General features: G+C 42.7%; 1 long non-coding RNA gene across 1 annotated transcript; it reads right to left on the reverse strand.

Moving 5' to 3' along the window:
• Window positions 1–642: 642 nt before the first annotated feature.
• On the reverse strand, window positions 643–1084 carry LOC120407880. The gene is made up of 3 exons (XR_005600298.1): window positions 1022–1084; window positions 878–917; window positions 643–714 (listed from the first exon to the last, which is right to left on the reverse strand). It is a non-coding gene; the product is annotated as an uncharacterized LOC120407880 (long non-coding RNA).
• Between the last annotated feature and the right edge of the window lie 9875 nt (window positions 1085–10959).

Genomic DNA, 10959 nt, shown 5'->3' on the forward strand with positions numbered 1-10959 from the left:
TGGCAACATTTCTTCCCACTGGACCTGAGTAAAGACTCAGGTAAAGCTTTCACTGAAGTCGATGAAAGTTTGACATGAGTTAAGTCTATTCAGTATCATTCCTTGTGCTATTTGACATGGCTCAGGAATTAAATCTTGCAAAGCAGGTTTAGTAATGAAAGTCAGCTCAACCTTAACTCTCAAAAGGTGTTACCATTGGAAGAGGGAAAAGTTAGCATCTCTCAGATGGGTTATTCTTAAAGTGTATGACATTGCTAATGAATATAAATCAAGCATGTAAAACACTGACCCTTAATGCTTTAGCTAATGGCTACAATGAGCTGTGCAAATCCTGGGGTTTGCAAGCAAAACTTTGGGAGTTCTGTCCTCAAGGATGGCAGCAAAACATTCCCTATTGGAAGATCAAGTTCAATGAATTGACTCTAATGTGTCCTCTGCTGCCCTCTCTGCCAACACATCCCAGGAGAGTCCAACCTTAGATCTGTGTATGTGGGGGGCCTAACAGCCAGCTTTGATTCACTCTGGTCCTGGGGACAAGTGGCCTTTGCCACGCTCCAGGGCTTTTATGAGACTTGTGTGGCTACTCCCTCTTCCTACCAGGCTACCTGTCAATCAAGCATGAGCCATTTCTCTTCTATGAGGGTCTTCTGGAAGTAGAGTGCAGGCAAGCAGCAGCAAATAGGCTCCTCTTGTTTTTTCTGCCTCAGGAACTGACTACAGAGACAGAGATGCCATATTATTTCTAGCTCAGTAGCTAGGAAACCTCAGGGGATTCCTTAGCAACCTTCCAGTGGGGATTATGGGCCATCTCTCAGTCCCAGATTGCCCATAATCATATGTGTCATTTTCAGTGAGCATGCAGGGGTCTTCTACTTACCAAGGTTGTGAAGCTCCATCAGGTGCACAGGGTTGTCAAGCTTTATTAATGGAAGGTTGAGAAAAAAAGCCTCATTGAAATATAGCAAAATATTTCTTCATAAGTGGGAGACCAGCAAATGACCAAATGACTTCATTAACTAACCATTAAATGGTTCTGTGCCCTTTTTGCTTCTTTATAGTGTATAAAGCAGGCCTGAAAGGTTCCTCCCTCTCAATCCTGATGGTAGATGCTGCTCCTTCTGTACTATGACACTGTAGCTGAGAAAGTGGAGTCCAGTAATCCTTTCTTTTTGCCCCCCAAAAGATTGCTTTAGGATAGGAGGGGCATGAATTTGTACCAAGCCCACTCCTGTAGAGAGCATCATAGTAGGAGAGGACAACCACCTGGAATCAAAGATAAGAATGTAGGATCTTGGGTCTAGTAGGAGCTGGAGAGAGGCCAGCTGTGGATAGAGAGGTTGTGTGAATTTGAACTTCAGCCCACGTTTATAAACTTTTTGAGAACATGAGCTAAGGTTTGCAAACACAGGAAACCCAGCACTCCAGGCTAAAGTAGAGTGGGTCTTGGGATCATTGTGAATGAGTCACACGGTCCTAATTGTAGCAAAAAAGAGAAACGGCACATGGAGCATGTATGAAACGGGAAGAGAGTGAAAACAGAGGAACTTCCATATTGGATCAGATCAGTGGTCTATCCAGTGTAGTATCCTGTCTCCAGCAGTGGCCAATATGTCAGTTAACTCAAAGTTTCCCAACTGAGTTCAAACTCAATAAGATTTTCTAATTGAGACAAGCCATGCAATAAGCTGCTAGGCATGCTTTGGAGTGTGAGGGAAAGGGGTTTGTACAAGTGATTGCCATCAGCTTGACTTTGTTTGATGTTGCCATGAAATATAAAGCTGTACACTAACAGCTCACCTTTTACCAGCGTATATAATAGGGTTCTATTCACAGTTAACTGACTGGATCCTGAACGTACCTGACTGCTAAGTAATGCTTGGTATTGTGGCAGCTAACTCCGTTGTTCACAACTATAGAGTTTTGTAGTGTTCACCAGGCCTCAGTGTCTTCTTGTTGGGTTTTGATCAAGGGTACTGTGTAGGAGAATGGGATCATCAACAGTTTGATGATATTTCCTGACCTGCAAGAATGTCACCTCCTTTTAAAGATAAAGGTCTCAAATACCTGTACTTTAAGAACAGGCCTACCTTGGGCCCTGGTAGTGTTTTCAACCCTTCACTACCTCAGATATAAAACATGATATCGTCAGTCAATCAATTTTGCTACTTCTGTGTAAAGTAGAATGCAATATCTTTGCCCCTTCTTAGATGAACTTTATGGCTGTTCCAGATTTTCTTTCCTATTGTCTACTTTTCTCCCCACCTCCATCCGATTAGATAATTATCTGCAATTCCCATCTGTCAGTATTTTAACAGCTCGCAGAGCCTCTCTCTCTGTTATGCATCCTCACTTACAAGACTCACAGTGGTAAGACCAGTAGCAAGAGGGAAGTAACTACTCCTTGCACGTGCCATTATGAGCTGTGCTTTCAAACCTAGATTGTTTGAGGAATGAAATGTGAAAAATTGCACCTAGATTTAGTCACAGTACAAGAAGGAGAAAATAACATGAGACCTGACAATAGTAAAAGCACTAAATCCACCAGAAGTCAGATAAGAGATACCATGCATCAAAGTGCTAAAAGAATCTCAGAGACAAGGTGTGTGAGGTAATATCTTTCAAGCTCGCAAGCTTGACTCTTTCACCAACAGTTGGTCCAATAAAAGATATTACCTCACCCACCTTGTCTCTCTAATATCCTGGAACCAACACGGCTACAACAACATTGCATAAAAGAATTTGACACTGAGTGCTGTCTACTAATGCTACATTTTCCTCTCCTGTCTCTCTACAGGAAAGATGCATTCAGGCTGGATGGCTGTTTGCAGTTTGAAGTTTTATGGCTTCAAAACAATGATATCCTGTTCTCATAAAAGATATTGCAACCCTTTGACCCTTAGGAAAATTCATATTTAATTTTTTTCTTCTTAAAAGAGAAATCAATGAGAGATTTATTATATCAGGATGACAAATACTGACACCCTCTACTGGTGTCAGTTTTTAAAAAAGGCAAATTTATCTCCTTTTTACTAAAATGGCTTATTCCACTACAATACTCTTTTGGGTTTTCATCTGCCAAGGGCCTTATTTGAGATCATTTATCATTCATAGCAAGTTGATTGAATGTATAATTTAGGAAATTACTTGCTCATGATATAGCCTAGAAAGAATCACATAAGAATTTAGTGAAGGAATAAATAATGCTGTTAGAGATATAGAACCTGACTCACCACAGTTCCTCACTTTGTGCAGCCTTTTGCCCCAGTGCAAAGTTGGTGTAACTCATTACCATTCTGATGTAGCAGTATTTTATACACACTTTACACTGGTGACTTTGCACATGGTATCCTAAAATACTGCTGCTTGAGAACACAGGTATTCTCTAGCTTGGAAGTAAGGCCGATAGATTAACCTTTATATGGTGTCTAGACAGAAGCAATTAGTGGCTGCATCTACTGTCTGCTGTGCCCATAACAGCTCAATGTCATGGAAATAGGGAAGTTTGCTGGATTTCACTTCTACATAGATACTTTGTACAGTAGACCACTGTCTTGGGTTTCTGTATTATAAGTGTCTGTCTTGCTTTACTGTTTTGCTTTAAAGCAGTCTAAAAGTCTTTTGCCTCAGCACTGGAGTCAAGTCAATAAATAAATACAATCAATTAATACTAAACAATTTAATGAGGAAAATGCTTTTAGTCACTTTGCTGATTATTCTAACAATGACATTCACGTTAAGCCCCAGTTCAACTGGGTAGCGTTTCACAGAATGTACTCTGAAATAACTTCATTATATATGTGCAACACTACTGCCATTGATGGGGTTGCACTAATATAATTTAACACCAAAATACAGTTCCATAGAGTAGACTCTATAGACTATGGCTCAAATGTGGTTGCATGCTGTATTGTCAGTTCCTCATGGTAGATAAGAGAGAGGACTCAGTTGTAAGGAATATAAAAGGGATTCTTTATTGAAACCACGAGTCTTAGGAAATACCTTGTAATTTTCCCTGTATCTCTAAGTTCCAAGCTAACTAAAGACAGCCTATGGTTCCAACTGTCATCACAAAGGCTCTTCTAAATCCTGGCTTGGACTAAACAGGAAAGGAAAGGACTGTTTACTACACTTCATAGATGTATAATTGAAAGCAGAATATAAAAAACCCCAAACCCTTTGAAATCTACTTTCAAATGCCTATAAATATACATACACATTTAGAATAATTTGCAGTGGCTTAAGTACATTTTATAATGTATTTGCAATATATTTGTTCATATTATAACTATTTAGTTACCTGATTAAAGAGACTTGTAATGGATTACAACGCCTGTCACTGCTGTCATTTATAGCTGTCTAGCATCAAAGTCTGGATCTGGTTATGGCTTCCGTTCCTGACATGCTGCCCCTATCCTCTCACTCTCTCCTGAGCCAAGCGGAGCTCTAGAGAAGGAGAGAATCTGGCTGACTGCATTTCTGTGGCATTCAGGAAGCTGCATGCAAACGCTCTCACAGCTTATTTAATACCTACACATTATTAGTAATGGAAGACTCTGAAAGATGCTAGGTACCCATCATACAAAAATGTTCTTTAACTAAACATTCTATTTCCCCCACATCAGACTGATTATAGATTTAGGCTCAAAAGCACCTAAATGATCTAGAAGCCTGGCTCAGGTCCTTAAAAGTATTAATAGATTCATAAATTCCAAGGCCAGAAAAAACCATTGTGATCATGGACTCTGACCTCCTGCATAGTACAGGCCATAGAACTTCCCCAAAATAATTCCTAGAGCAGATCTTTTAACTATGCCCAGCTGCCTTTTTTGGCACCTAAATCCCCTATTAAGGTGCCACTGACATTTTTGCAGTCGCTGCTCAGCTGCCACCTAACCCTGGAGGTGCCTAAGTCCTTTAGCTGCCTAAATTTCCACTGGTTGGCATTTGAAAAACTGCTTAAACACTGATACCACCCTACACCTAATGAGCTGCTTGGAGCCCTTGCTCAGACCAAAGCCCCAGAGGCCCTAAAGTGGGATTCTCTAACTAAGTGGGGGGCTGTCTATCTCTCCAGCAGGGCCCGATCATGTAAGTGTGTTCTGAGCAGACCTAAGACTTGATACCAGGCCCCACAGCAAGAGGCCAGATGCAGGCCCTTGACGGGTGGAAGGGGACAGCACTGCACCCACACAAAAGACAGCCATGGCCAGAGGTGAATGTAGGGCAAGCATGAGCCAGAGAGTGATGGTTTTGGCTGCTAGGTGACTGGGTTATCTAAGCAGCTGACCTGACTTATATGCCTAGCTCCACAAGAGGGTTTGTGGCTGAGCATCCCAAGCAGAGGGAGGCACCTATCTCTGCCTCAGTGCGGCGGGGATGGTACTAGACTCAGTGACCTCTTGAGGTTCCTTCCAGCCTTACATGTCAACGTTTCTGTGATTAGAATATTCTATATAGTAAATTAACAAAATACCACACATTAATTCTGTATTGGACATTAGAAACAACGGTTGAAAGCAGAGCTGGTCAAAAAAATGGCAATTGCTGAAAGTGGGAAATTTTGAAAAATAACCTCTTTTCTTCTAAATTTGATGGATAAATGTTTTGGTTTTTCAGTTTTAAAAAACCGAGTAAAAAAAAAATTTGGTTTTCTAAAACTGAAAAATTTTACCAAAAAATTTCATTTGGATCGAAAAGTCACTTGTTCTTGAATAAATGTTCAAAAAAACAAAAATCAGTCAGCTGTAGTTCACAGCCCATGGATTGCCAGTAGTCCAAGAAATCCTTTCAGGGGTCTGCAAAATTATCATTCTGAGAGCCACATGTGGAGGGACAGGGCTGATATTGGGAGTGGCAGTGGAAATAGCAACCACAAAGGTGCTCAGGTGCCTAAATTCCATGTTTAGACACCACAGAGATCTACAAAACTCCCACTCGGTTACTAACTAATGATGTAGGTGCTCAAACTTGTGCCATGCCTACGTTTTTGCAGTAAAAATTCACTAGACATCTATGTTTCTATCTCTGGTCATGCACAATTCTGCCTCCCTCTAGGGGTCTGGCTACATATCTCCCACCTAAGCCCCAGAGGGATTCACAAACCAGATAAAAAAGAAGCGTTCAGCTGCCTAAGTCATGTGTGGGGCCTGCTATAGTAGGTATGCTCAGAGGCTGCCTAACTCCACACAAAACAGTGGGGAAGAGGAGGGCCTCCCTTATGACCTTTAGTCTAGCGGTTGACGTACTCACCCAAGATGTGGGAGTCGCCCACTTCAAGCCCCAATGCCTGATGAGAAGAGATTTGAACAGAAATCTGCTCTCTCTCAGGTGAGTGTCCAACCACTGAGCTATAGAGTCATTCTTACTCTTTCTCTAGCTCAATTAACATTTAATTATTCAATTATTTAATATAAGGGGAACAACTTCAATAGGAGAGTTTGAGGGAGAATATCAGAATAGCTCAAACCTTTTAAAGCCGCAAAGAATCTTGTGGCACCTTATAGACTAACAGACGTTTTGGAGCATGAGCTTTCGTGGGTGAATACACGAAAGTGGGTATTCACCCATGAAAATTCGTGTATTCACCCACGAAAGCTCATGCTCCAAAACGTCTGTTAGTCTATAAGGTGCCACAAGACTCTTTGCTGCTTTTACAGATCCAGACTAACATGGCTACCCCTCTGATACTTCAAACCTTTTAGTAAGGCAACCCACCAACTGCATGTTGTTCTTTTTTATGACTTACCCAGGGTCCAGATTCATAGATGAGAGAAGGGGGGGGAGGAATTAAGAGGGCAGCATCCTTCTCCTCTTCGCCTCGCCCCCCACAGCAGCACCCTCCACCCTGGCACTGCAAACCTTAATCCCAGTCCAGTGCAGAGGGGAGGCCCTGAGGGGAGAGGGGTGGAGAGCGAGTCTGCCCCACACTCACCGCACAGCAGCAGCTCCTGCCCCCTGGGGCTGGACATGGCTCCCTGCTCTGGGCCCCTCTGTTATGATGGAGGGATGGTTGGGACAAATTTGACCAAGTGGTGCTGCAAACCTGCATTCCATATTGCCACAACCAGAGTGAGGAGCTAGGCCAAGCCCCACAGGACAGGAGCCATCACTGCAGGATGTGGATGGGGGCTCCCCAACCTCCCTCCCTGCAGGATTCCCCTCTGCACTGGGCCAGTGACCCACCTAGAATGTGCCTGGGATTCACTGGTGGGTTGTAATGTGCCATTTGGAATGGGTTAGGGCACTCACCTGACAGGGTCAGATCCCTGTTCAAATCCCTTCTCATCAGGCAGAAAGAGGACATGAACTAGGGGTCTCCCTAGCATACCCTAACAACTGGCTAAAGGATACAAGGGATGACCTCTTCCTCCTCCTCCCCCACCCCCACACACCAGTTTGTGTGGACTTAGGCAGTCTCTGAGCATGCATACTGGATTGAGCCCTGCCTGTGATTTAGGCGGATGAACACCTATCTTCCCCTGGTTCATGAATCACAAGCATCTCCCTATAGCTTGGACTTAGACACCAAACTCTGCAAGACGGGTGGGGTTTAGCCCACATCCCTCTTGTCAACATCTCCCATTGGCTAGTTTAGGTGGCTCCCTGCCTAGCAGGCTGGCTTTGTAGATCTCATTCTAGGACACCATTCACTGTATAGGAACCTAGGCACCTAACTCAGGCTTTGTGGGTCACAGTATTGTTCCTGTGATTTCCTAGGTGCCTGAACGTTAGCTGTTGTGACATGCAGCATTGCAACACCTACCCGGTAAGTCCCTTTGTGAATCTGGGCCTGGGTCCTTAAAAGGAACTTCCAATTACAAGCTTGTCTGCACAGTGAAAATGCTGGAGATGATTGTGCTAGATGCAATCTTAAATTATATTTAAGTATAGTTGGCTATAAAGAAACAGAGAAGACAGGATGAGATTTTTTCCAAACATTAAAAGAAGATCTGTTTTGCCTCTCTTTTGGTCAGCAGCTCCAATTGGCCTTGGGGGAATGCATTCATTTGAAGCAGCTGTGGTCAGTTATATAAACATAAGATTTTAATAGGAGAGCATGGACAAAGTTAATAGATCTGACCCTCCCTGAATCCATAGGACATTTTAGATACAAACTGTAACGTAGCATCCAGAGGCTCAAGAAGCAATAATTGAGAATTTGATGAAATCTAGATGGGCGGTGGCTGTTTGCTAGTTTGTGGCATATTTGTGGTATTTTTGTTCACTTAGGGTGAAATTCACCCTGTCCAGAGAGTCAGGACAGGGCTTACGCACCACTTAACAAGGAAACCTCCTCATTCTGCATGAACTTCAGGTTCTGAGTTGATATAATGGGTCATCTCATAAAGCACATTGCGGTAATCTAATCTCAGTGTGATAAGGCATGGGTCATGTGAAATGGTCACAGACTTCTGGCCAGACAGATGAAAAAACCATTCTGGGTTTTGCTGTTATGTGACTATCTAAACAGCATCAGAGCTCTCCAGATGCAACAGTATCCCCAGACTATGAAATATCATAACAAAAAATAAGCACATAACTTCAATTAAAGGAGGCAAATATCATTTTCACTGCCTAGTGCTTTCCTCCTTTTATAGCAGCCCTGTGTTATATGCATCGAGTTCAAAGTGCAAAAAAAATTGCTGAACGCTTAAGTTGTTCATAAGCCTTGTGTTGGCCCAGACGCTATAGTGAATTTCACCCTTTGAACATTGAGAAGGATCCATGGAATATATTTACTATACTCAACAAGCCAGGTCAGTATTAACTGTGAGGAAAAGGCTTGTATACAAATATCAGTGATAGAGTCTTCTTGGAAGGTTTAAAGAAAGTGATTCCAGCTGAGTTCCCTTTAATAAATCTTGACGTTCTTTTTTAGTGCCAACACACACCACTGGAAAGCACTTGAGCAGAGCCGATCATTTTGGCTTTTCTTTCAATGGTGGATATCTAGTACATCAAGTAGAAGCCTTAAAATAAATCAGTCTTGTGAAAAAAGAATTGCCTCTCAAGTGGCAAAGATGAACAAACCCATTAAAATCCAAAGTGGGAGGAAAACATTCATTCATCAACACGTCATCAAACACTTGGCTAACATTGGGAACGGAAACTGCCACAGACCGCGAAGTGTAAGGAATTGGAGCATTCCTTATAGATACGTGATACAGTAACTCCTCACTTGACGTTGTAGTTATGTTCCTGAAAAACACAACTTTAAGTGAAACGATGTTAAGCGAATCCAATTTCCCCATAAGAATTAATGTAAATGGGGGGTGGTTAGGTGCCAGGGAAATTTTTTTTTGCCAGACAAAAGGCATTATATACATTTTAAACAAGCAATTTAATACAGGTATAAGTTGTAAACAATTTTAAACAAGCAATTTAATACTACAATCATAACTGCTGAGTATGAAGCATGGTTGAGGTGGTGGAGTCAGAGAGTGGAAGAGGATGGATTGTCTGGCTGCTCTTCTTGCTGTTCTTGCAAGCACAGGCACCGACTTTGCTGGGGGCTGGGGGGGTTCAACCTGTGGCCCGTCCACTCCACCCCTTCCCCGCCTCTTCTCCCCTCCTCCACCTCCTCCCCCTTTACTCCACATGCCACATTCTCGCTCTGCCCCCTCCCCCGAGCCTCCTGCCTGCAGCAATCAGCTGGTTTGCAGCATTCAGGAGCCTGGGAAGGAAGAGGGAGGCTGCACGCTGCGTCCTCCCCCCTCCCTCCAGCCTCATGAATGCCGCAAGATGCCGTGGGCAGGAGGTTGGGGGGAGCAGGAGAAAGGCGCTGATTTTCAGGGTCTGCCGGCAGGCGGGAGGGGCTGAGGGTGGGGGCGTAGGGGAGTTGACGGGGGGGCTGACAGCCGTGGACAAAGCAGGTGGCCAAACGACGTTATAGGGAAGCATTGCACAACTTTAAACGAGCATGTTCTGTAATGGAGCAGGGATGTAAGATCGAAACAATGTTAAGCGAGAGGACGTTAAGTGGGGAGTTACTGTACATGCTGTACAGGACACAACTGGAGATGGGAAATGTAATTGCAACCCCGTAATCTTATTCCACCTGTAAATAAAATATTTGTTGTGGGCTCAGGTCTATGAAAACCATGTCCACCGCTCCCACTGAAAATAATGAGAGCTGACAGCTCTAAACAACTTGCAAGCTAGGGTCCTATTGAAGGAGTTTCCTCCAAATACAATGTTGGCAGTTTAACCAGCTATCCTTTGTTCATATTTTTCATATGCTAAATAACATTATCTACTACTTCAGGATGGGGTGAAGACTCACTGACACATGCTGAAATGGCATGCTTCCAGTAGGATGAGAGTTAGCACCTCCTTTCAGACCTGTGCAATTTATTAGAAAAATGCTGATTCTACTTCTCATATTCTTTCACTAAATGACCCCTTTATACTGTATTTTCCCCCTTTCCAATATAAGGTACATGTTTCTTTATTTTTTGTTCTTTGTTTTTCTCTTAATGACACTGCAGCCATTCTGTGTATAGTTGCTCAGAACAGTCTTCATTTGCTGAATGTATTCCACCTTATTCCTCATTCAATAACTAGAACACAGCTTTGGTTCTTGATGGTTGCATCTCTTCAGTCTGACACCGCTTCCTGCATCACCCATCTCTTTTTACTCTTGCACAGCAAATTGAAACACTCTGTCTATTTTACATTTTTTAATGCAATGCAGAGTTAAGCATTATGTGGTTCGTCCAAGCTGTAAGGTACTGTATAGAGTATAATCTTACCTTGGTCCAAACAAGACATACTAATTTATGGTCCTCATTTTGCCAAGACTTATGCATAGGACCTATGTTTGTAGATAATCAGATGAAGATACATAGAATCAGAAATCATTGCTGGTTAACTTCCTGTGGGAAAAGATCCATTCTTTTTAATAAAAAGACCTATTCCTTCTGTGCAATATTTTCCTTATTTAGTTTTATGAGGCTAATT

Source organism: Mauremys reevesii, linkage group 6 (genome assembly GCF_016161935.1).
Source record: "Mauremys reevesii isolate NIE-2019 linkage group 6, ASM1616193v1, whole genome shotgun sequence".
In the NCBI taxonomy this organism is placed as follows: Eukaryota; Metazoa; Chordata; order Testudines; family Geoemydidae; genus Mauremys; species Mauremys reevesii.